Raw genomic sequence first — 21,700 nt, forward strand, 5'->3', positions numbered from 1 at the left:
CCTCATCTTCAAAACCCCAATTTATAATCTTCATAACCAATAATAAGAACATACTTCCCTGCAGTTCCTTGAGAATACGACCCGAGGTTTAAATACTCGGTTATCAATTTTAAAGGGGTTTGTTACTTGTGACAACCAAAACATTTGTATGAAAGGACTTTTGTTAGTTTAGAAACTATACTTGCAACGAGGATTTATCTGCGAATTTCTAGACCACGCAAAAGTTCTCTCATCAATAACCCCGCGAGAGATTCCACTCGGTTTCCCAACTGCTATTGTGAACTCATGTTCCCCATCGTGATTGCACAAAATTATCATTTTGAACCCCTTCTTAACCCTCTGGGTCATATAGTTTAGTTTGTCATACCTCGTATTGAGCGACGAGGATGGAGCTTTCTCATGAAGAGACCATAAGAAGCCAATCTCTTGTGGGTGGTGGAATTCTACACCAACTACTTCTCACCCTCTCTTCAGACTGTTTTCATGCACCGGAAGCAAGTCCCAGTTTTCGAGAGGGCTATGCAAGAAGTACTCCGAGTCCCACCTGTATCAGATGAGATAGATGGTTATCAAGAGGCCCTCTGCCAGCGTGATGAGTTCAATTCCGCTTTTGATTGGGATGCTGTCCACCGGGTTATTGCCGAACCGGATACATTTTGGACCCGAGGGCACCTCAGGCCTCGACCTAAGGGCATTCTTGCGCGTTATCTGACTGTAGAGGCTCGAGCATGGACCCAAATCTTGTCTCATTATGTGTTTCCCAGCACTCACGAGACCTTAATCACCGCGGACCTCGCCTTGCTAGTTTGGTGTATACTCACAGAGCGGCCGGTTAACATTGCTCGCCTTATCCACCAAGCAATGGGTCGTGTTCATGCCAAGGGTAACCTACCTTTTCCAGCCTTGGTGATGGAGTTAGTTGCTACTGTTGATGTTCCCTGAGAGACTAAATATCGAAAAGTGATGATTCCGGTAGAGGGCGACGTCGTCCCAACCGGAAAATACCTCAAGCCTCCGGCGGAACACAAACCCATTGATATAGCTGTCCCCTTAGTTATCCCTACCACTTCTTCTACATCACAAGGATCTTCCCACCAACGGCTTGAAGACCTCCACAAGAAGATAGATAGATATGAATGGCAGAACCAACGCCGGTATGCTTACATAAAGAAGCTTTTGAGCTGTGTGACTCCTTCTATGGAAGAACTGGAGATCTCCACATCCACCTCGTACTTAAGTGAAGGGAGCATTCGCGAACGGGATAGTGGAAGTTCCAAGCCCGACCACCCGTTGCACCTTTCTAGTAGCATAGAGGACTGTGCTAATTCTTAAGTGTGGGGAGGTCGTTCGACCGATCTCCGTGGGTAATAATCTCCTCTTTTCAACATCTATGGACTTTAGTTCTCTTTTGTTTTATTAATTAGGACATCTTGCATGTTTAATTAGTTTTTCTTGATAGGACTACTTGGTTGGGGTGATGACTTCTTTTCCAAGAAATTGTATTTTCAGGGTACCCTACCAATTTTGAAAATTTTTTTCTTAAGATAACTTGCTTGAAGAATGTATTTTGGAATATGGTGTTTGAGCTGAGAACACAAGCATATGAGTTTTAAGCCCTATTGTGTGGTTATATCTTCTAACCACTTATTTCCATTCTTGTGTGCATTACTCTCTCTCTCTAGGATTGCAATCCTTGCTTTGTCTGATTCTATATATCCATTATTTTGTGTATGGATGCATTTACATGATTGAGGCCATCATTTCAATAATCACTTTTCCCAAACGGCCTTAACCCTTTTATCTACCGTTGCTAACCAATTTTGAGCCCATGATAAACCCTTTTTGTTCTTAAATTGAGCACACCAACACCCCTAAGCAAAAAACAATGAACGTCCCTGGATTTGAAGCCTTGATTAGCTTAGGCAAGTGAGAGTGTGTATCATTCAATTGGAAGGGTGTACTTGGGAACTTGGGTAGATGTAAAGGTATGTATTTGTGGGTGTAATTAAAAATTTTGGAAATTGGGAACATACTCATGTATTGAATGATTGGACCATATGCATTGGTGTTTTCGTATATGAAACCCCAAAAAAGGGACAAGCAAAGAAAAGAAAAAAAAAATATATATATATATATAATATGAAGGAAAAGGAATGTAAAGAAAAGAAATAGAAAAACAAAAGAAACAAAAATATGGAAAAAGAAAGAAATAAAAAGGGGACAAAAATACCCCAAAATAAAGTAACAATAATAATGCATATGGAATGTGAACTAAAGAGAATGCATGAGTATATGAAAAAGTGGAAACCATGGGTAGCTAGGTGTTGTATTGAGAATTATATAGGTTGTTCTATGTGTTTGATGAGATCTTAGGTTAATCAAGGATTCAAATTTCAAGCTCACTTGACCATATACATCCCTACCTTTGCCCTAGCCCCATTACAACCTATGAACAAGACCTCATGATACTTGTATGCATGCATCAAGTAATTGTTGATTGTTAGATGAAAGATAAATCTTGGAAAGCATGATTAGGAGAGGATTGAGTGATGGACCCTATACACTTGAGCGAATAGAGCGGATACACTTCCGGTAAGGGGTTCTGATGAGCGGATAATTTATACCCTTTTTGGCATTATTTTTACATAGTTTTTAGTATGTTTTAGTTACTTTTTATTATATTTTTATTAGTTTTTATGCAAAAATCACATTTCTGGACTTTACTATGAGTTTGTGTATTTTTCTGTGATTTCAGGTATTTTCTGGCTGAAATTGAGGGACCTGAGCAAAAATCTGATTCAGAGGCTGAAAAAGGACTACAGATGCTGTTGGATTCTGACCCTCCTGCACTCGAAGTGGATTTTCTAGAGCTATAGAAGCCCAATTGACGCGCTCTCAATTGCGTTTGAAAGTAGACATCTTGGGCTTTCTAGCAATGTATAATAGTCCATACTTTGCCCGAGATTTGATGGCCCAAACTAGCGTTCAAACGCCCACCAAAGACCATTTTCTGGAGTAAAATGCCAGACTGGCACCAGAACTGGAGTTAAACGCCCAAACTGGCACCCAAGTGATGAGCAAATTCTTGTGTCGGTATAGAATTTCCTCAAATGAATGAATTCTCGTTGCAAGTATAGTTCTACACCAACAAAGAATCCTCCCAATAAAAAATTTGGTTGTCACATGAAACAAACCCCAAATGAAAATTAACCGAAGTATTTGAACTCCGGGTCGTCTCACAAGGAATTGCAATGAAGTGCTTAATTATTGGCTATGAAGATGTGGGGGGCGGGTTTGATTTGGTAATTAGCAAGAAAATAGATGGCAAGGAAAGTAAATGAACAATTAACTAATAAAAGAAATGAAAAGTACTCTTGGCTAGACATAGGTAAATTGAGATCACCATCCTTATCTACAAATCATATATTGATAATTATGAGAGGCCAACCTATTAAATCTACTTCCAAAAGCCTTAATTACGTAATATCTACTCCTAAGCTTGAAGTACGTCAAATAGGTTTGATCACATCAACCCATAAGTCCCAACCTATCTACTAATTAGATTAGAAGTGGGTTGGTGTCAATGAGTATCAAATTGATCACCAAGGGTTCTCAAATCACCAAATCATTGAGACCCAATGATTCAAGGTTACTCAATTCCCTTAGCCTAGGCCAAGAGTAAAGAAAACTACTCAAAAACTAGTGAAAGTATTTTAAAAAACACCTAGAGTGCAAGAAAAGTAAACATCATCAAATGCAAGAATTAGCAAAACCCATAACTATCACAAGTAAGAAATCAACAAGAACAATGAAGATAAACTAAATCAAAACAAGAATTAAAAGTTGAATTTAAGAAAATTAAACCTAAACTACCCTAAATTTTAGAGAGAAGGGAGAGCTTCTCTTTCTAGAATTCTAGCCTAAAACATGATGAAAACTAAACTATGACTACTTGGTTCATTTCCCCTTCAATCCTTGGGTTCAATAGCATCAGAAATGAGTTGGATTGGGCCCAAAATGAGCTGCAAAATCGTTGGCCACGATTTCACTTTAGTGAACCACGTGCTCCATCGGTGTGCACACATACATGGCACGTAGGCGCCCCTATACGCAAAGCAACATATGACAAATTTTATATCATTTTGAAGCCCTGGATGTTAGCTTTCCAATGCAATTGGAACTGCCTCATTTGGACCTTTGTAGCTCAAGTTATGGTCGATTGAGTGCAAAGAGGTCAGGCTTGACAACTTTACGATTCCTTCATTTCTTCATGAGTTCTCCCACTTTGCATACTTTTCTCCTCACTTCTTCCATCCAATACTTGCCTTATGAACTTGAATTCACTCAACAAATACATCAATGCATCGAATGGAATTAAAGTGGATTAAAATTGGCTATTTTAAGGCCTAAAAAGCATGTTTTCACACTTAAGCACAATTTAAGGGAGAATTACAAAACAATGCTATTTCATTGAATAAATATGAGAAAAGGTGATAAAATCCCCCAAAATAAGCACAAGATAAACCAAAAAATCGGGGTTTATCAAATCTCCCCACACTTAAACCAAGCATGTCCTCATGCTAAGAATAAAGAAGGACAAGAAAAGGGTATGAACATTTATTCAATGCAAATAAACTATATGCACCTATCTACATGCATGCAACTAAATGTGAAATGCTTCTACCTACTTGGTTAAACGTAAATCAATCCCCAAGAACACATATGCACATGTAGGGCTTGGTAGTATGATGATTCATGAATCCTACCAATTTGAATATCAAAATAAAGTACAAATAGACTTGCAAGAAGAACGCTCATGAAAGCCGGGAACAAGGAATTGAACATCGAACCCTCACCGGATGTGTATCCGCTCTAGTCGCTCTAGTGTATAGGGTCGATCACTTAATTCTCTTCTACTCATGCTTTCCAAGATTTGTTTTTCATCTAACAATCAACAATTATTCAATGCATGCATACATTCATCATGAGGACTTGTTCATAGGTTGTAATGAGGCTAGGGTCAAGGTGGGATGTATATGGTTAAGTGAGTTTGAAATTTGAATCTTTGATTAACCTAAAATCTCACCAAACACATATAACAACCTATATAATTCTAACACAATACCTAGCTACCCATGATTCCCACTTTTTCACATACTCATGCATTCTCTTTAATTCATATTCCATATGCATTGATTTTTATTGAACTTTACTTTGGGGCATTTTTGTCCCCTTTTTATTTCTTTTTTCTTTTTCTATATTTTTTTTCTTTTTATATTTTTTTCTTTATTTTGTAAATTTTTTTTCTTTTTGTAATAAAGCATATACAAGAGTATCAATGCATATGGTTTAAACATAATTAATACATGAGGATGTACCCTATTCCCAAAATTTTCAATAAAAATAAAAATTATACTTTTACCTCAACCAATGTCCCAAGTTTCCCATACCCAAATGATACACACTCTCACTAGCCTAAGCTAATCAAAGATCCAAATTAAGGACATTTATTGTTTTTCACTTAGGGGTAGTGATGTGCTATAATTAAGAACAAAAGAGATTCAATAGGCTCAAATTTGGCTAACAATGGTTGATGAAGGGTAGGCTATTTGGGTAAGTGAGCTAAATAAAATGATGGCCTCAATCATATAAATACATGTATACATGGAATAATGGACATAAAGAATCAAACAAATCAGAGATTACAATCATAGAAAGAGAATGATGCACACAAGCATGAAAATAAGTGGTTATAAGATGTAACCACACAATTAGGCTCAAAACTCACATGCTTGTGTTCTTAGCTCAAAAATCATGTTCCAAAATAAATTCTTCAAGCAAGTTCAACAAGAGAAATTTTTTCCAAATTGGTAGGGTGCCCTAAAAACAGTTTCTTGGAAAAGAAATCATCACCCTAACTAAGTAGTCCTAACATAAAAAGGAAGTGGTAAAAATATGTACAAATTCTAACTAACATACAACCTATCATGCAATGCAACAACTAATCTAACAAAGGAAATCAAGAATTGGTGTTGAAAAAGGAAATTGTTACCCATGGAGGTCGGTCGGACGACCTCCCTACACTTAGAAATTTGCACCATCCTCGGTGCATGCGAAGAAGGGCAATGTGGATAGGTTGCTACAATCGATGAGCTTCTTCAAAGGATTGTGCGGGTGGACTTGTGTGGTGCCCCATTTAGAAGCCTTTCCATTTCTTTTCTTCATTTGGTGGCCAACCTCAAAGGAGAGAAAAAGAAAGAAAATTAAGCCTACAGTAAGGATGTTAAGCAAATATAACATAGGTGGGGGCTAATGCCAAGTAAAAGTATGGTTCTCAAATACATGGTAGCTACAACACATAAGTGAGAAAACAATATAGGCTAAGGGCATATCAACTAATACTTGATGCAAGAGTAAAGTCAAAGCATAGGCAAATGACATGAAGAGCGTGTTGCATCAAGCTTAATCAATAATTGACACAAACAAGATTAATGATAAGCATGAGAGCATTGGTCCCATCCTAACTCAATGATGATGAGGTACAAAAACAAGGGATCATGAGTCAGGAAGAACTAAAGCATTAATCTTGTGTGTAGAGCAAATATTACAATTAATGCCAAACAAGTCACGAAGTACCAAGAGTAACCAAGAAATTCTCAACAATTGAGTAAGAGCATTTAACACCATCATTAAAATAAGAAACTTAGAAAAGAAAATAAGAATAAGCTATAAAAACAAAATTAGAATGCAATGAATGAAAATAGGCAAATGCAATAAAAGAAAATGGAAGAAAAGAATTATTTTTTATTTTTATTTTTTATTATTATTTTATTTTAATTTAATTTTTTTTAAAGAAAAATGAATTTTTTCAAGAGAGGAAGAAGAAGAAAAAGGAAAAAAATAGAAAGAAAGAAGAAGAAAAGAAGAAAGAAGGAGAAAGGAGAAAGGAGAAAAACAGGGTGCAAATCCGCGCGCGCGCCATGCGTGCTTGGGCGCGAATGCAGCAGGAATAAACTGCGCGTGCGCGCCACGCGTGCTTACACGCGGATGCGGTAGGGGCAATCGGTGTGTACGCGCCATGCGTGCTTACGCGCGGATCACCTGGCACAAAGTAGGCATAAAGTGGGCACAACTCTTGGGTTTTAGTACTAGGAGTTGTGAAACCACACCCGCGCGCGCGCACAGCGTGCTTGCGCGCCGATGGCCGCTTTTTTTTTCTTTTAGAAACATAGAAACATAATTTAACACTCTCCTAACCTACAAGCATTCTAAAACAATCAAAAATCAAATTTAACAAAAATCTTTAAGTTTTTTTGAAAAATTTTCAAAGACAAAAACAAACAAAACTTGTACTTCAAGCAACCTACTTTAACAATAATCTAAACTAATCAAAACACACTACTACAACCTATCAATCGAAACAAAATGTATAAGGGTATAGAAAAGAAGAAAACTACCTATAATGGCAACTCCAATCACTTATTAACCAAATCTAAAAGGGAGTGGAAAGAGTTTACCATGGTGGGGTATCTCCCACCTAGCACTTTTAGTTTAAGTCCTTAAGTTGGACAATTGGAAGGCTCCTTGTTATGGTGGCTTATGCTTCTACGCATCTTGAAACTTCCACCAATGCTTGGACTTCAAGTAAGCTCCAAAATTCAAAATCAATGGCACCAAGCTTTGATGAAGTTCCACACAAGCTAAGGGCTTCCAAAATTGATCTTCATATATTCCCGGATCCCAAATCTTGTTTCCACATCCATCTTCAAGTTGATCATCACAATTCCAATTAGGTGAGAAGTGATCCAAATTCTCAAGTAAACACCAAAGCATCTTCCTAGACCCCTTTAGTTGAGAACTATACCAACCATTGTACTTAGACTTTAAGCTTCCAACCATAAGGAACCTTGATTGGCATTTCCACCCACTACTCAATTTCCTTTTGTTCTTAACCCCACAAAGAGCTCTAAGTTTCCCATCATTTTTAATCAAACCATATTCAAGTGGGAAAGTAAAGATTAGAGATAAGAATTTTACCCACTTGAATGTTATGTTGGATGGTGACTTAGGAAGGGACGTCTCCAATGATCTTGTAAGTTCCATTCCCTTGTGCTCTTCTTTAAATAGCTCCACCTCTTGGCAAGCTTCTTCCACCTTCACCTCTTGACAAGACTCTTCATGTCCAATTACTTCCTCACCAACCTCTTCTAGCTCTTCTCCATTCTTCATATCACAACTTGGAGGTAATGTGGAACTTGTCTCAACATCCACCTCAATTTCAAGAGGAGAAGATTCTTCAAATACCAAAGGATCATGTGTTGGTGTGGGCTCATCTCTAAGAGGAAGATTTGTTATTTGCTCATCTTCTTCCAATTCTTCATCATTCATCATATGCTTAGGAGGTTGCGCATTATCCTCCTCAACACCAAATTCAAGCTCATTGGAAGAAGGTTCAATAACTTCCACAAAATCATCAATAATGTCACTTGGTGTGGAAGTGCTCTCAAGTTTGAAATCCACCTCTTGTTCAACTTCCTCTAACTCTTCAACCACTTCTTCTTCTTCAATAATCTCTTCCTCCTCCACTTGTTGCAAGACATACCCCATCTCCTTGTCCTCATGTTGAGATTCAAAAATCTCCTTTATACTCCACTCTTCGGTTGATTTCTCACATTCATCCGTGGAGGTGCTTTGCTTGTTGCATGAGTCCCATGAGTCCAAGTTGGCTTTAATTTTGGCAAGGTTAGCCTCGATAGTTTTGTGTCTCTTTTGGGCTTCCTCTTGCTCCTTTTGACGAATTATTGCTTGAAGCCAATTTATTACTTCCTTGAGACGATCCATTGTCTCTTAGATGGATGGATATGGGTGTTTTTCCATGGAGGGTTGTGGTGGAAAGAGAAATTCAATATGTTGTTGAAAGTTATCATACATGGGAGGTGATTCATCTTGGTGATAATATGGAGGTGGTGGTTCCATGTGTGGTTCATATGGTTCATAAGGTGGTTGGTATGGTGGGTAAGGATTAGGGTCATATGGAGGTGTTTGGTGAAAAGAGACTTGTGAGTAAGGTGGTTCAAAATCATGTTGAGGGGATGGTTCATAGGCATGTGGTGGTGGTTGTTGGCAATCACAATAAGGGTCACCACATTGATGGGTTGGAAACGAATTCCAACACCTAAAACTCATCGGCAAGTGTACCGGGTCATATCAAGTAGTAAAACTCACTTAGAGTGAGGTCGATCCCACAGGGATTGATGGATCAAGCAACTTTAGTGGGTGATTAGTTTAGTCAAGCTAACATTGGTGAGTGATTATTGATGCAGCAGAAAGTAAATGACAAGAAAATTTAAAGTGCAGAAAGTAAATTGGACAGAAACTTAAAGAGCAAGAAAAGTAAATTGACAGAATCTTAAATGACAAGAAATATAAATTGCATCAAATGTAAAGGGGATTGGGTGCAGGGAATTTAAAGGAAGCAGTAAGCAGAACTTAGAACAATTGCAGAAGAATTAAATTGTATGAAAAGTAAAAGGAATTGGGTGCTGGGATTCAAGAAATCAAACAAGAAAGTGTAAATAGCAATCAAATAGAGAAGTAAAAGATGCAGCAGATTCAAACAGATTTGGAAAATCACTTGAAAAATCAAAACAGAAAGCAGCTTGGCTCAATTGTAAAATCTAAATGAGAGGTTGAAGATCTCAGGAGCTCAATGAGACTAGAAAACAAGTCTAGATCTTAATCCCTTCCTTGATCCAACAGCAAACAGATTGAAGAAGAAATAGAGATGAAAGCAGTAAAGAGAGCTTTGATTCAAATCACAATTCACTGAAATTATGCAGACAAGCAAACAGAGAGAATTCTCAAGGTGAGATTGAAACAGAATTTTTTCAATTCTCAACCCAAGATTCAAAACAAAAATGAAAACTAAGAGAGAGCTCTCTAATCCTAATGCTCCCTAGTGGAGCCAGCCCCCCTTAACAAAGATGAAAAAGATGCCTTATATAGGCTTTACAAAATGAAAATGAAAATGAAATTGAAAACAAATTACAATTAAATGAAATTCCTATTTTAAGTATCTCTTGTGCCTTTGAGTGATGATAATGAGCTTTGCTTGCTTTGGATTTGGGTTGAAGATGGCCCTAATTGATCACTCTTGGTCTTAGGGAGAAATCTGCGTGCAAATTGGATTGTTGGTGCTTTACGTTTGAGTCAACATTTGGGGGGCAAACGTGGACTCAAACATCTTCGCAAGGAAGTTAGCAAAAACCAGCAATCTGCTGTCATTGGCATTTGACCTCACGTTTGAGGTCAAACGTGAGCGCAAACGTTGAAGCTTCTCCAAGGCAACCAACAGTGGCGTTTGACCTCACGTTTGAGGTCAAATGTGAGCGCAAATGTTGAAGCTTCCATCTTCAATCTTGGCTGAACTCTGATGGCGTTTAACATCACGTTTGAGGTTAAACGTGGACACAAACGTGAGGGCTTTCATCTTTAGCCCTACTTCCTTGCTTCCTTGCTTCTTTGTAGCGCTTGGTGAACACCAAGAGCGCAGCTTCCTTTCTTCCATAAGTCGAAATGTTCATTGTCTTGAACGTGGCATTCAATTACTAATACTTCATGAATGCTTTAATAATCCATTGGCATTAGTTGCATTAATAATATTATATGCATGCTTCATGGTTCAATTAATTAGTAATGCCATAAAGCTTCATGCATTTCATTCATTAGCATTAGTAATTAATTGTTTCCTGTATGCATCCATTTACTTATTAATGTAATGCATTAACGTAATGCCAATTGCATTAAACATTTCATGCATGCATGCACATGATATTGATGCATGTGCCAAGGTTTCATGGTCATGGCCACGCTTTTAAGAGCGTGGCCTAAAGTTCCAAAGTGTGCTCAATCTTCAAAGTGTGCCCAAAATTCCTCTTTTCTTCTTTTTGGCTTATTTTGTGCTTTTTTGCTTCTTTTTCTTCTTATTTCCTACAAAATCTATAAAATCAAAAGATCAAGGGAATATACCAATTAAGTACAAAAGCATTCAATATTTAAGCACAAATCATCAATTTCTTGTATGAAAAAGCATAGAAAAACCTGACATGGTGACATGTCATCACAACACCAAACTTAAACCTTGCTTGTCCCCAAGCAAGAAAAGAATCATGGAATAAAAATTGACAATCCAAGGTAAGAAGAATAGCAACTCAATGTTCATGGTAAGCTAGTTGTCAATGCAAGCTACAATCACAAAAGAAATGTAAATGATTGATGCTTCTATCTAGCTCAATTTATGAAATCTTTTTCTTATAATTTTTCCTTGAAATAAGCTTTTGATTTTCTTATTAGCTTCTCCTTTTGGGTGCTTTGCCCCATGAATTGATAACAAAACTACGACTCTAAGTGCTTTGTTTTCAAGTTTTACCACTTGATACATAAACACCACAAGCATTTAATTAGAGCACTTCATTAAGCTCATTTGTTTTTTTTTTTTTAAACTCTCTAATCATTGATGCTCAGAGCCTTGAGCTTTGAGGGAGTGCTTTTTGCACTTTGAGCCTAACCTTGACTTCTAAGTGTTTTGTTTTCAAGCATTTTACTTGATACATAAACACCACAAGTACTTAACAAATTAATTGTCATTGGTACTCAGAGCCTTCAGCTTTCTCATTCTTTCCCTTTTTCTTTTCTTGCCTTTAATTACATTTGCTTCTTCAAGGTTTTCATGATTTCCAAAGATTTCACAAAATGTACTAGATGAAAACTTCAATTAAATAAAATCTAATGCAATTAAGCAACAATTAACCATACTAGCCTTCCAATGCTTGTATGCACATGCTAAGTTCTTCTATAATTCATTGTTTGTTTATGATCATGATTCTTTATTACTTTGAACTCACAGAAATCAAGTTGGTAGTCATAATGCCACAGCAAGATGTTACAAATCAAAATTCAAGCTATGCTTATTCATACCACACATACATACAGAGAATATAAAGACAATCATGCAATTTAAGTGCTGGAAACAAATGAGAGGAAAAGGAACTCTACAACCTTGTAGTCCATCTTCTCTATTTTGTTATCCTTTTTCCTCTGTTCTTCCTCTTTCCCTTGCCAAACTCAGAATGCTTGCTCATTTTCAAGCAACAATTAGAACAATGGCTATGGGGCTAAGATGGATTATGAATGTCTTACACAATGAAATGTTAGTAGTACATGTGTTCTAAGCAAGCAAAATTAAAGATAATAATCAAGGCACAAGAAACAGAGACATTGTGATTGCATAGATAAGAAGGTGTGCACAATACATTGCATAAAAGATAAGTGGCACACCAAACTTAGTGTGACACTTTTACTTGGAATTTATGCAAGTATCTAGTAGATATGGGAACCAAATTTTTGTTGCATAGCAACACCAAACTTATAATGCAATCACATGTCAATTTTATTTGAAGCAAGACTAAATAAAACTGTTATTTGTTAAGTACAATCACCAAGCCAAGAATCTGTCATGAATAAGGATCTCTTGGTGATGTACTAACAAAGACAGTTAATAAGCAAACTAGAGGAAAGCATTTAAAAATAGAAAAATAACTAAAGCAAGTAGAATGAAAAAGTGTTAAATCAAAAGAGAAAAATAAAAATGCAGAGGCATTGTGATTATGCAAACAAGTGGTGCTGCTGGATGACTCGCATAGAAAATTAAGTGGCACACCAAACTTAGAATCTTAGTGTGACACTTCCATGTAGAATTTATGCAATCATCCATGAATATGGAAAACAGTTTATTGCTGGGCAACACCAAACTTAGAATGTAACTATATGCCAATTTATTGAATTTAAACAAAGCACAAAAAGAAAACAAAGCAGAGAAGAAATGTTACCTACGGTTGGGTTACCTCCCAACAAGTGCTCTTTTAGTGTCATTAGCTTGACATGTTGTTCTTCACTTTCTTCCTCTTCTTCCAATTTGTTAAGAGGAATGACCTCAAAGGGGGAAAAGATTCAGCTAGTGTCCCTTGTCTTGGGCTTTCCTCAGCAAGTTTCCTTTTGTAAAAAGCTTGATTGAGCTTACTTGCTGGATTAGGGACGGAATTGGTGCTCTTGCTAGTTGCCTTCACTCCTTTGGATTCAAGACTTGGTTGCTGTGTGATTATTAGAGTTTTGTATTCATCCAAAGCCTTTTGAATTGGTGGTTCCATGAGCTTTTCCTCTATGTACTTCTCTGCTTCACTTGAGTTTGGAATTCTTTGGTTGTCTTTCTCACTTTCTTGCTCTTCCACTTCCTCCCTTGCACTCAACATTTGACTTAATAGCTTTTTCATTGAGGAGGTTTGTTAATCTTCCCAACATTTCTTCATCTTATCTTCATATCTTTTAATCTCAGAGTCAATTGTTGAGACTTTTTGGTCCAGGGGAGTTTGAGGAGGTTGTGAGTGTTCAGGTTCTCTTGTCATCTCAAGTGCAGTTTCAGGTTCCAATACTTTCACCACCTCTTCCTTTTTTGCAATTTCACTTGACACAGGGACCTTGTGTTCTTGTTTTTCCATTTCCTCCTTCCTTGCATTCAACAATTGAGCTAACATCACTTCTATATTTTTGAGGGAGTTCTCTTGTTCTTTCCAAACTTTCGTTGTCTTCTCCTTATATCTTTTGAGCATGGACTCAAGCTTTGAGAACCTTGAGTGGTTCATGGAAGTTTGTGTGGGTGGTGAGTTTTGAAAGGGGCTTTTTGTTGAAGCATGGTCAAGTGATGATATCTTTGGATGAATATCATATGGAGCATTAGAATTCTCTTCCTAGCCACCATTAGAATCATGAATTGCATCATTTTGTGGTGGAGGGAAATATCTCATATGGTTTTCTTGCTCATCTTGTGTCTCTGAAGCAAATCTCCATGGATTGGAGTGCTTAGAATTTGTATTTTCTTGGTGATATTCCCAGCCACCATTAGAGATTGATGATGGTGGGTAATATCCCATAAAATTTTGTTTGACCATAAGATAAGTTGAACTGCATTTGTATTTTGTAAAATGCAACATCAATGAAAATTGAAATTCATGTCACAGAGAAAGAATTTCTTAGTGAGGCAATAGCTCAAACACCTTGTTATCAACTTAAAATAGAGAACAAATACAAAGAAAATACTTGATCTAGACTTCTCACCCACTTAATCATTGTTGATCTAAATCAATCCTCGGCAGCGGCACCAAAAACTTGATGGGTTGGAAACGAATTCCAACACCTAAAACTCACCGGCAAGTGTACCGGGTCGCATCAAGTAGTAAAACTCACTTAGAGTGAGGTCGATCCCACAGGGATTGATGGATCAAGCAACTTTAGTGGGTAATTAGTTTAGTCAAGCTAACATTGGTGAGTGATAATTGATGCAGCAGAAAGTAAATGACAAGAAAATTTAAAGTGCAGAAAGTAAATTGGACAGAAACATAAAGAGCAAGAAAAGTAAATTGACAGAATCTTAAATGACAAGAAATGTAAATTGCATCAAATGTAAAGGGGATTGGGTGCAGAAAATTTAAAGGAAGCAGTAAGCAGAACTTAGAACCATTGCAGAAGAATTAAATTGTATGAAAAGTAAAAGGAATTGGGTGCTGAGATTCAAGAAATCAAACAAGGAAGTGTAAATAGCAATCAAACAGAGAAGTAAAAGATGCAGCAGATTCAAACAGATTTGGAAATCACTTGAAAAATCAAAACAGAAAGTAGCTTGGCTCAATTGTAAAATCTAAATGAGAGGTTGAAGATCTCAGGAGCTCAATGAGACTAGAAAAAAAGTTTAGATCTCAATCCCTTCCTTGATCCAACAGCAAACAGATTGAAGAAGAAATAGAGATGAAAGCAGTAAAGAGAGCTTTGATTCAAATCACAATTCACTGAAAATTATGCAGACAAGCAAACAGAGAGAATTCTCAAGGTGAGATTGAAACAGAATTTCTTCAATTCTCAACCCAAGATTCAAAACAAAAATGAAAACTAAGAAAGAGCTCTCTAATCCTAATTCTCCCTAGTGGAGCCATCCCCCCTTGACAAAGATGAAAATGGTGCCTTATATAGGCTTTACAAAATGAAAATGAAAATGAAATTGAAAACAAATTACAATTAAATGAAATTCCTATTTTAAGTATCTCTTGTGCCTTTGAGTGATGATAATGGGCTTTGCTTGCTTTGGATTTGGGTTGAAGATGGCCCTAATTGATCACTCTTGGTCTTGGGGAGAAATCTGCGTGCAAATTGGATTGTTGGTGCTTTACGTTTGAGTCAACATTTGGGGGCAAACGTGGACTCAAACGTCTTCGCAAGAAAGTTAGCAAAAATTAGCAATCTGCTGTCATTGGCGTTTGACCTCACGTTTGAGGTCAAACGTGAGCGCAAATGTTGAAGCTTCTCTAAGGCAACCAGCAGTGGCGTTTGACCTCACGTTTGAGGTCAAACATGAGCGCAAACGTTGAAGCTTCCATCTTCAATCTTGGCTGAACTCTGATGGCGTTTAACCTCACGTTTGAGGTTAAACATGGACGCAAATGTGACGGCTTCCATCTTTAGCCTTGTGGTGCACGAATTGTGAATCACACTTTTCACAACTCGTACCACTAACCAGCAAGTGCACTGGGTCGTCCAAGTAATACCTTACGTGAGTAAGGGTCGAATCCCACGGAGATTGTTGGTTTGAAGCAATCTATGGTTATCTTGCAATTCTTAGTCAGGAAGTCAATTGTATTTATCAGTTGAATTGCGAATAAACAAGAGAGCATGGGTTAAAGGTTACTTGTTATGCAGTAACGGAGAATATGTTGGAGATTTGGAGATGCCTTGTCTTCTGAATCTCTGCTTTTCTCTGTCCTCTGATTCACGCACGCACGTCCTTCTATGGCAAGCTGTGTGTTAGGGCATCACCGTTGTCAATGGTTACATCCCCTCCTCTTGTGAAAATGGTCCAAATGCTCTATCACAGCACGGCTAATCATCTGAGGTTCCCGATCATGCTGGAATAGGATTCACCCTCCTTTTGTGTCTGTCACTACGCCCAGCACTCGCGAGTTTGAAGCTCGTCACAGTCATTCAATCCCTGAATCCTACTCGGAATACCACAGACAAGGTTTAGACTTTCCGGATTCTCATGAATGCCGCCATCAATCTAGCTTATACCACGGAGATTCTGATTAAGGAATCTAAGAGATATTCATTCAATCTGATGTAGAACGGAGGTGATTGTTAGACACACGTTCATGGATTGAGGAAGGTGATGAGTGTCACTGATCATCACCTTCTCCATAGTTAGGCGCGAATGGATATCTTAGATAGGAACACGCATGTTTGAATGGAAAACAGAAATACTTGCATTAATTCATCGAGACACAGCAGAGCTCCTCACCCCCAACAATGGAGTTTAGAGACTCATGCCGTCAAAGAGTACAAATTTTTTATCTAAAATGTCATGAGGTACAAAATAAGTCTCTAAAAGTTGTTTAAATACTAAACTAGTAGCCTAGGTTTACAAAAATTGAGTAAACTATGATGGGTGGTGCAGAGATCCATTTCTGGGGCCCACTTGGTGTGTGCTGGGGCTGAGACATAAGCAATTTACGTGCATAAGGCTGTTTTGGGCGTTCAACGCCAGGTTTGGATCCATTTCTGGCGTTGAACTCCAACTTTTAATCCTTTTCTGGCGCTGGACGCCAGAATTGGGCAAAGAACTGATGTTGAATGCCAGTTTACGTCATCTATCCTTGAGCAAAGTATGAACTATTATATATTGCTAGAAAGCCCTGGATGTCTACTTTCCAACGCAATTGGAAGCGCGCCATTTTGAGTTATGTAGCTCCAGAAAATCCACTTTGAGTGCAGGGAGGTTAGAATCCAACAGCATCGGCAGTCCTTTTTTAGCCTGAATCAGATTTTTGCTCAGCTCCCTCAATTTCAGCCAAAAAAAATACCTGAAATTATAGAAAAATACACAACTCATAGTAAAGTCCAGAAATATGAATTTTTCCTAAAAACTAATGGAAATAAACTAAAAACTAATTAGAATATACTAAAAACTATATGAAATTAACCCCAAAAAGCGTATAAAATATCCGCTCATCACAACACCAAACTTAAACTGTTGCTTGTCCTCAAGCAACTAGACAAATAAAATAGAAGACTAATACGTTGAGAAGCAATAATATCTCAGAGTTTTTGAGTGAAGCTCAGATTCTAATTAGATGAGCGGGACTAGTAGCTTTTTGCTTCCGAACAGTTTTGGCATCTCACTTTATCCATTGAAGCTCAGAGTGATTGGCATCTATAGGAACTTAGAATTCAGATAGTGTTATTGATTCTCCTAATTCAGTATGATGATTCTTGAACACAGCTATTTCATGAGTCTTGGCCGTGGCCCTAAGCACTTTGTTTTCCAGTATTACCACCGGATACATAAATGCCACAGACACATAATTGGGTGAACCTTTTAGATTGTGACTCAGCTTTGCTAAAGTCCCCAATTAGAGGTGTCCAGAGTTCTTAAGCACACTCTTCTTTCTGCTTTGGACCTTGACTTTAACCGCTCAGTCTCAAGTTTTCACTTGACACCTTCACCCCACAAGCACATGGTTAGGGATAGCTCGGTTTAGCCGCTTAGGCCAGGATTTTATTCCCTTAGGCCCTCCTATCCACTGATGCTCAAAGCCTTGGGATCCTTTTTATTACCCTTGCCTTTTGGTTTTAAGGGCTATTGGCTTTTTCTGCTTTTCTCTTTTTTTTTTTTTGCTGCTTTTTCTTGCTTCAGGAATCATTTTTATGATTTTTCAGATTATCAATAACATGTCTCATGTTCACCATTCTTTCAAGAGCCAACATATTTAACAGTCTTAAACAACAAATTCAAAAGACATATGCACTGTTCAAGCATTCATTCAGAAGACAGAAAGTATTGCCACCACATGTAACTAATTAGAATTTCTCTTATTAAAAACTCGAAATTTTATTGCCTCTTATTCAAAAGATCTACTATTTTATTCATGTTTGCTGATGATGAGAAAAATAAACTATGGCTTAATTGGAGATAAAATCAAAATAGATACTAATTACTACTATATGACTCCTAAGGTGAACTTCTATAACGACACTATCACAGAGTTAAAGCAGAAATTGAAATTTAACAACCTTTGTTCTGGGAAATGGGTGTTCCTCTGATCCGTGGGGTGCTTGATCTTTTAGGGGATAACTTCTGACGCTTCAATTCCCTTAAGTCACGCCCTTGCTCCTCTTGTTCTTTAAACATATAGGTAAGAATTTGACTGTGTTCCTTCTGTTCTTTTATTATTTGTTCCATAGCTTCCCGTATCTTGGTAACAGATGTCTCAAGATACTCCCAGTATTCAGATTGAGGGATTTCTGGGAGAAATTCCTGTGTTTTCTTCTTGGTGGGATCATCCTGTGCTTGTTGTTTTTCCATTGATGCTTTGGTGATTGGTTTCTCAACTGAGATATACTCAGTTATTCCCATCCTTACTCCAGCGTCCTTGCAGAGCAGAGAAATCACGCTTGGATAAGCCAACCTGGCCTCTTTGGAATTTTTGTTAGCAATTTTGTAGAGTTCAGCCGAGATCAGTTGATGAACTTCCACTTCTTTTCCCATCATGATGCAATGGATCATCACTGCTTTTTTAACTGTGACTTCAGAACGGTTGCTAGTGGGCAACAGAGAATGCCCAATGAAGTCCAGCCATCCTCTGGCGACTGGTTTGAGATCTTCTCTTTTGAGTTGATTTGGGACACCCTTTGTATTGGTGGTCCACCTGGCTCCAGGGATACATATGTCCTCTAAAATCTTATCCAGGCCCTTGTCTGTTCTCATCATTCTCCTGTTGAAGGAGTCTGGATCATCTTTCAGCTGAGGTAGCTTTAAGATCTCTCTGATCTTGTCAGGGGTGGTATGAACAATCTTTCCTCTGACCATGGTCCGATATTTATAGAAAGCAGTTCCAGATAGTTTTTGCTTGTCAGTCTGCCACATATTAGCATAGAACTCCTGGACCATATTCCTTCCCACTTTCGTTTCAGGATTAGCTAGGACTTCCCAGTTCCTGATTCGAATTTGCTACTGGATCTCCGGATATTCATCTTCTTTCAGATCGAATCTAACTTCCGGGATCATTGATCTCAGACCCATTATTTTGTTATAATGGTCTGAATGTTCTTTAGATAAGAACTTCCCTTGATTCCAAAGTGGTTTTGGAACACTTTCTTTCTTGCCTCTTGGAGTGGGTTGTTTTCCTTTAGGAGCTATGATCTTAGTGATCGCGGATAAACACACCAAACTTAGAGGTTTGCTTGTCCTCAAGCAAAAGAAAAGAAAGGAGAGGGATAGAAGGAGAGCTAGGTGCAATTGTTGATGGAGGAGGGTGGAGGCCGAACCCAAATTTAAAGGGAGGGAGGGTGGGTTTTCGAAAAAAGAGATAAAGATATGATAAAAGATTGATTTGGAAAAGATAAGATAGAAGATATGATAAGAGAGGATATAGTTTAAAATTGAAAAGATATGAAAGATTTTTGAAAAAGATAAATCTAGATTTTGAAAAAGATAAAGTAGAGATTTTGAAAAAGATATTGATGAGTTGAAAAGATAGATTTGTTTTTAAAAAGATTTGAAAAGAGTTGGATTGAATTTGCAAAGAGGGTTTGTGCTTATGGATTAAGATATATTTGATATTTTTAAAGTAGGATTTTTAGAAATTAGGGATTTTAGAAATCAGGGTTCTTAACATGTTTATGCAAGAAATCATGAATTGAAGTATGAAAATCAAGATTAGAATGAAAAATATGAAGAAAAATGAGTTTGCCACCTCCCCATCATCCTGGTGTTTGAACGCCCAAACACTGTCTGTTTTGGGTGTTCAACGCCCAAATGCTGATCTCCTGGGCGTTCAACGCCCAGTTGTTGCCCTTTTCTGGCGTTGAACGCCAGATTGCTACCCTTACTGGCGTTCAGCGCCCACTGGCTGCCCCTTTTGGGTGCTGAACGCCCAAAAATAGGCTCTTACTGGCGTTTTCTTGCCAGTGAGCTCTTTTTCTCTGTTTTGTGTGTAGATTCCTTCTGTAACCCTGTGAACTTATGCAATTGATTCTTTACCTTGTTATCAATGAACTCTATATAAACAAATAAAAATAAAGATAGAAATAGGGCAAAATGCTTAGAGGATTTATGCCCCATGGCTGGGTTGCCTCCCAGCAAGCGCTTCTTTATTGGCTTTAGCTGGACCTTGCTGAGCTTTTAGTCTAGCTTCAGCCTTGAGCACTCTTGCTCAATGTTGCCTTCAAGATAGTGCTTGATTCTCTGTCCATTGACAATGAACCTCTTATCAGAATCAATATCTTGAAGCTCCACATAACCATATGGTGATACACTTGTAATCACGTATGGTCCCTTCCACCGGGATTTCAATTTCCCGGGGAATAGCCTGAGTCTAGAGTTGAACAGCAGAACCTTCTGTCCTGGCTCAAAGATTCTAGATGACAGCTTTCTGTCATGCCACTTTTTTTATTTCTCTTTATAAAGCTTGGCATTTTCAAAAGCCTTGAATCTGAATTCCTCTAGCTCATTTAGCTGGAGCAATCTTTTTTCTCCAGCTAATTTGGCATCAAAGTTTAGGAATCTATTGCCCAGTAGGCTTTATGTTCCAGTTCCACGGGCAGGTGACATGCCTTACCATACACAAGTTGGTATGGAGAGGTCCCTATAGGGGTTTTGAATGCTGTTCTGTAAGCCTACAGAGCATCATCCAAGCTCCTTGCCCAATCCTTTCTACGGGTACTTACTGTCCGTTCTAGGATTCTCTTTAATTCTCTGTTAGAGACTTCAGCTTGCCCATTAGTTTGTGGATGATATGGAGTAGCCACCTTATGGCGAATTCCATACCGAACCATGGCAGAGTAAAGTTGTTTATTGCAGAAGTGAGTGCTCCCATCACTGATTAGTACTCTAGGGACACCAAACCTGCTAAAAATATGTTTCTAGAGGAACTTCAGCACTGTTTTAGTATCATTGGTGGGTGTGCCAATGGCCTCAACCCATTTTGATACATAGTCAACTGCCACCAGAATATAAGTGTTTGAGTATGATGGTGGGAAAGGTCCCATGAAGTCAATTCCCCAAACGTCAAACAACTCAATTTCCAAGATTCCTTGTTGAGGCATGGCGTAACCGTGAGGCAGATTACCAGCTCTTTGGCAACTGTCACAGTTACGTACAAACTCTCGGGAATCTTTATAGAGTGTGGGCCAATAGAAACCACATTGGAGGACCTTGGTGGCTGTTCGCTCACCTCCGAAATGGCCTCCATATTGAGATCCATGGCAATGCCACAGGATCCTCTGTGCTTCTTCTCTAGGCACACACCTAAGGATTATTCCGTCTACACATCTCTTAAAGAGATAAGGTTCATCTCACAAGTAGTACTTTGCATCAGTAATTAATTTCTTCTTTTGTATCCTGTTGTACTCATTGGGTATGAACCTTGCAGCTTTATAGTTTGCAATATCGGCAAACCATGGTGTTTTCTGAATGGCGAATAAATGCTCGTCCGAAAAAGTCTCAGAGATCTCAAGAGAGGGGAGGGGCGTCCCTTCTACTGGCTCTATCCGGGACAGATGATCAGCCACTTGGTTCTCTGTCCCTTTTCTGTCTCTTATTTCT

The sequence above is a fragment of the Arachis hypogaea genome, chromosome 14, assembly GCF_003086295.3.
Source record: "Arachis hypogaea cultivar Tifrunner chromosome 14, arahy.Tifrunner.gnm2.J5K5, whole genome shotgun sequence".
Lineage (NCBI taxonomy): Eukaryota > Viridiplantae > Streptophyta > Magnoliopsida > Fabales > Fabaceae > Arachis > Arachis hypogaea.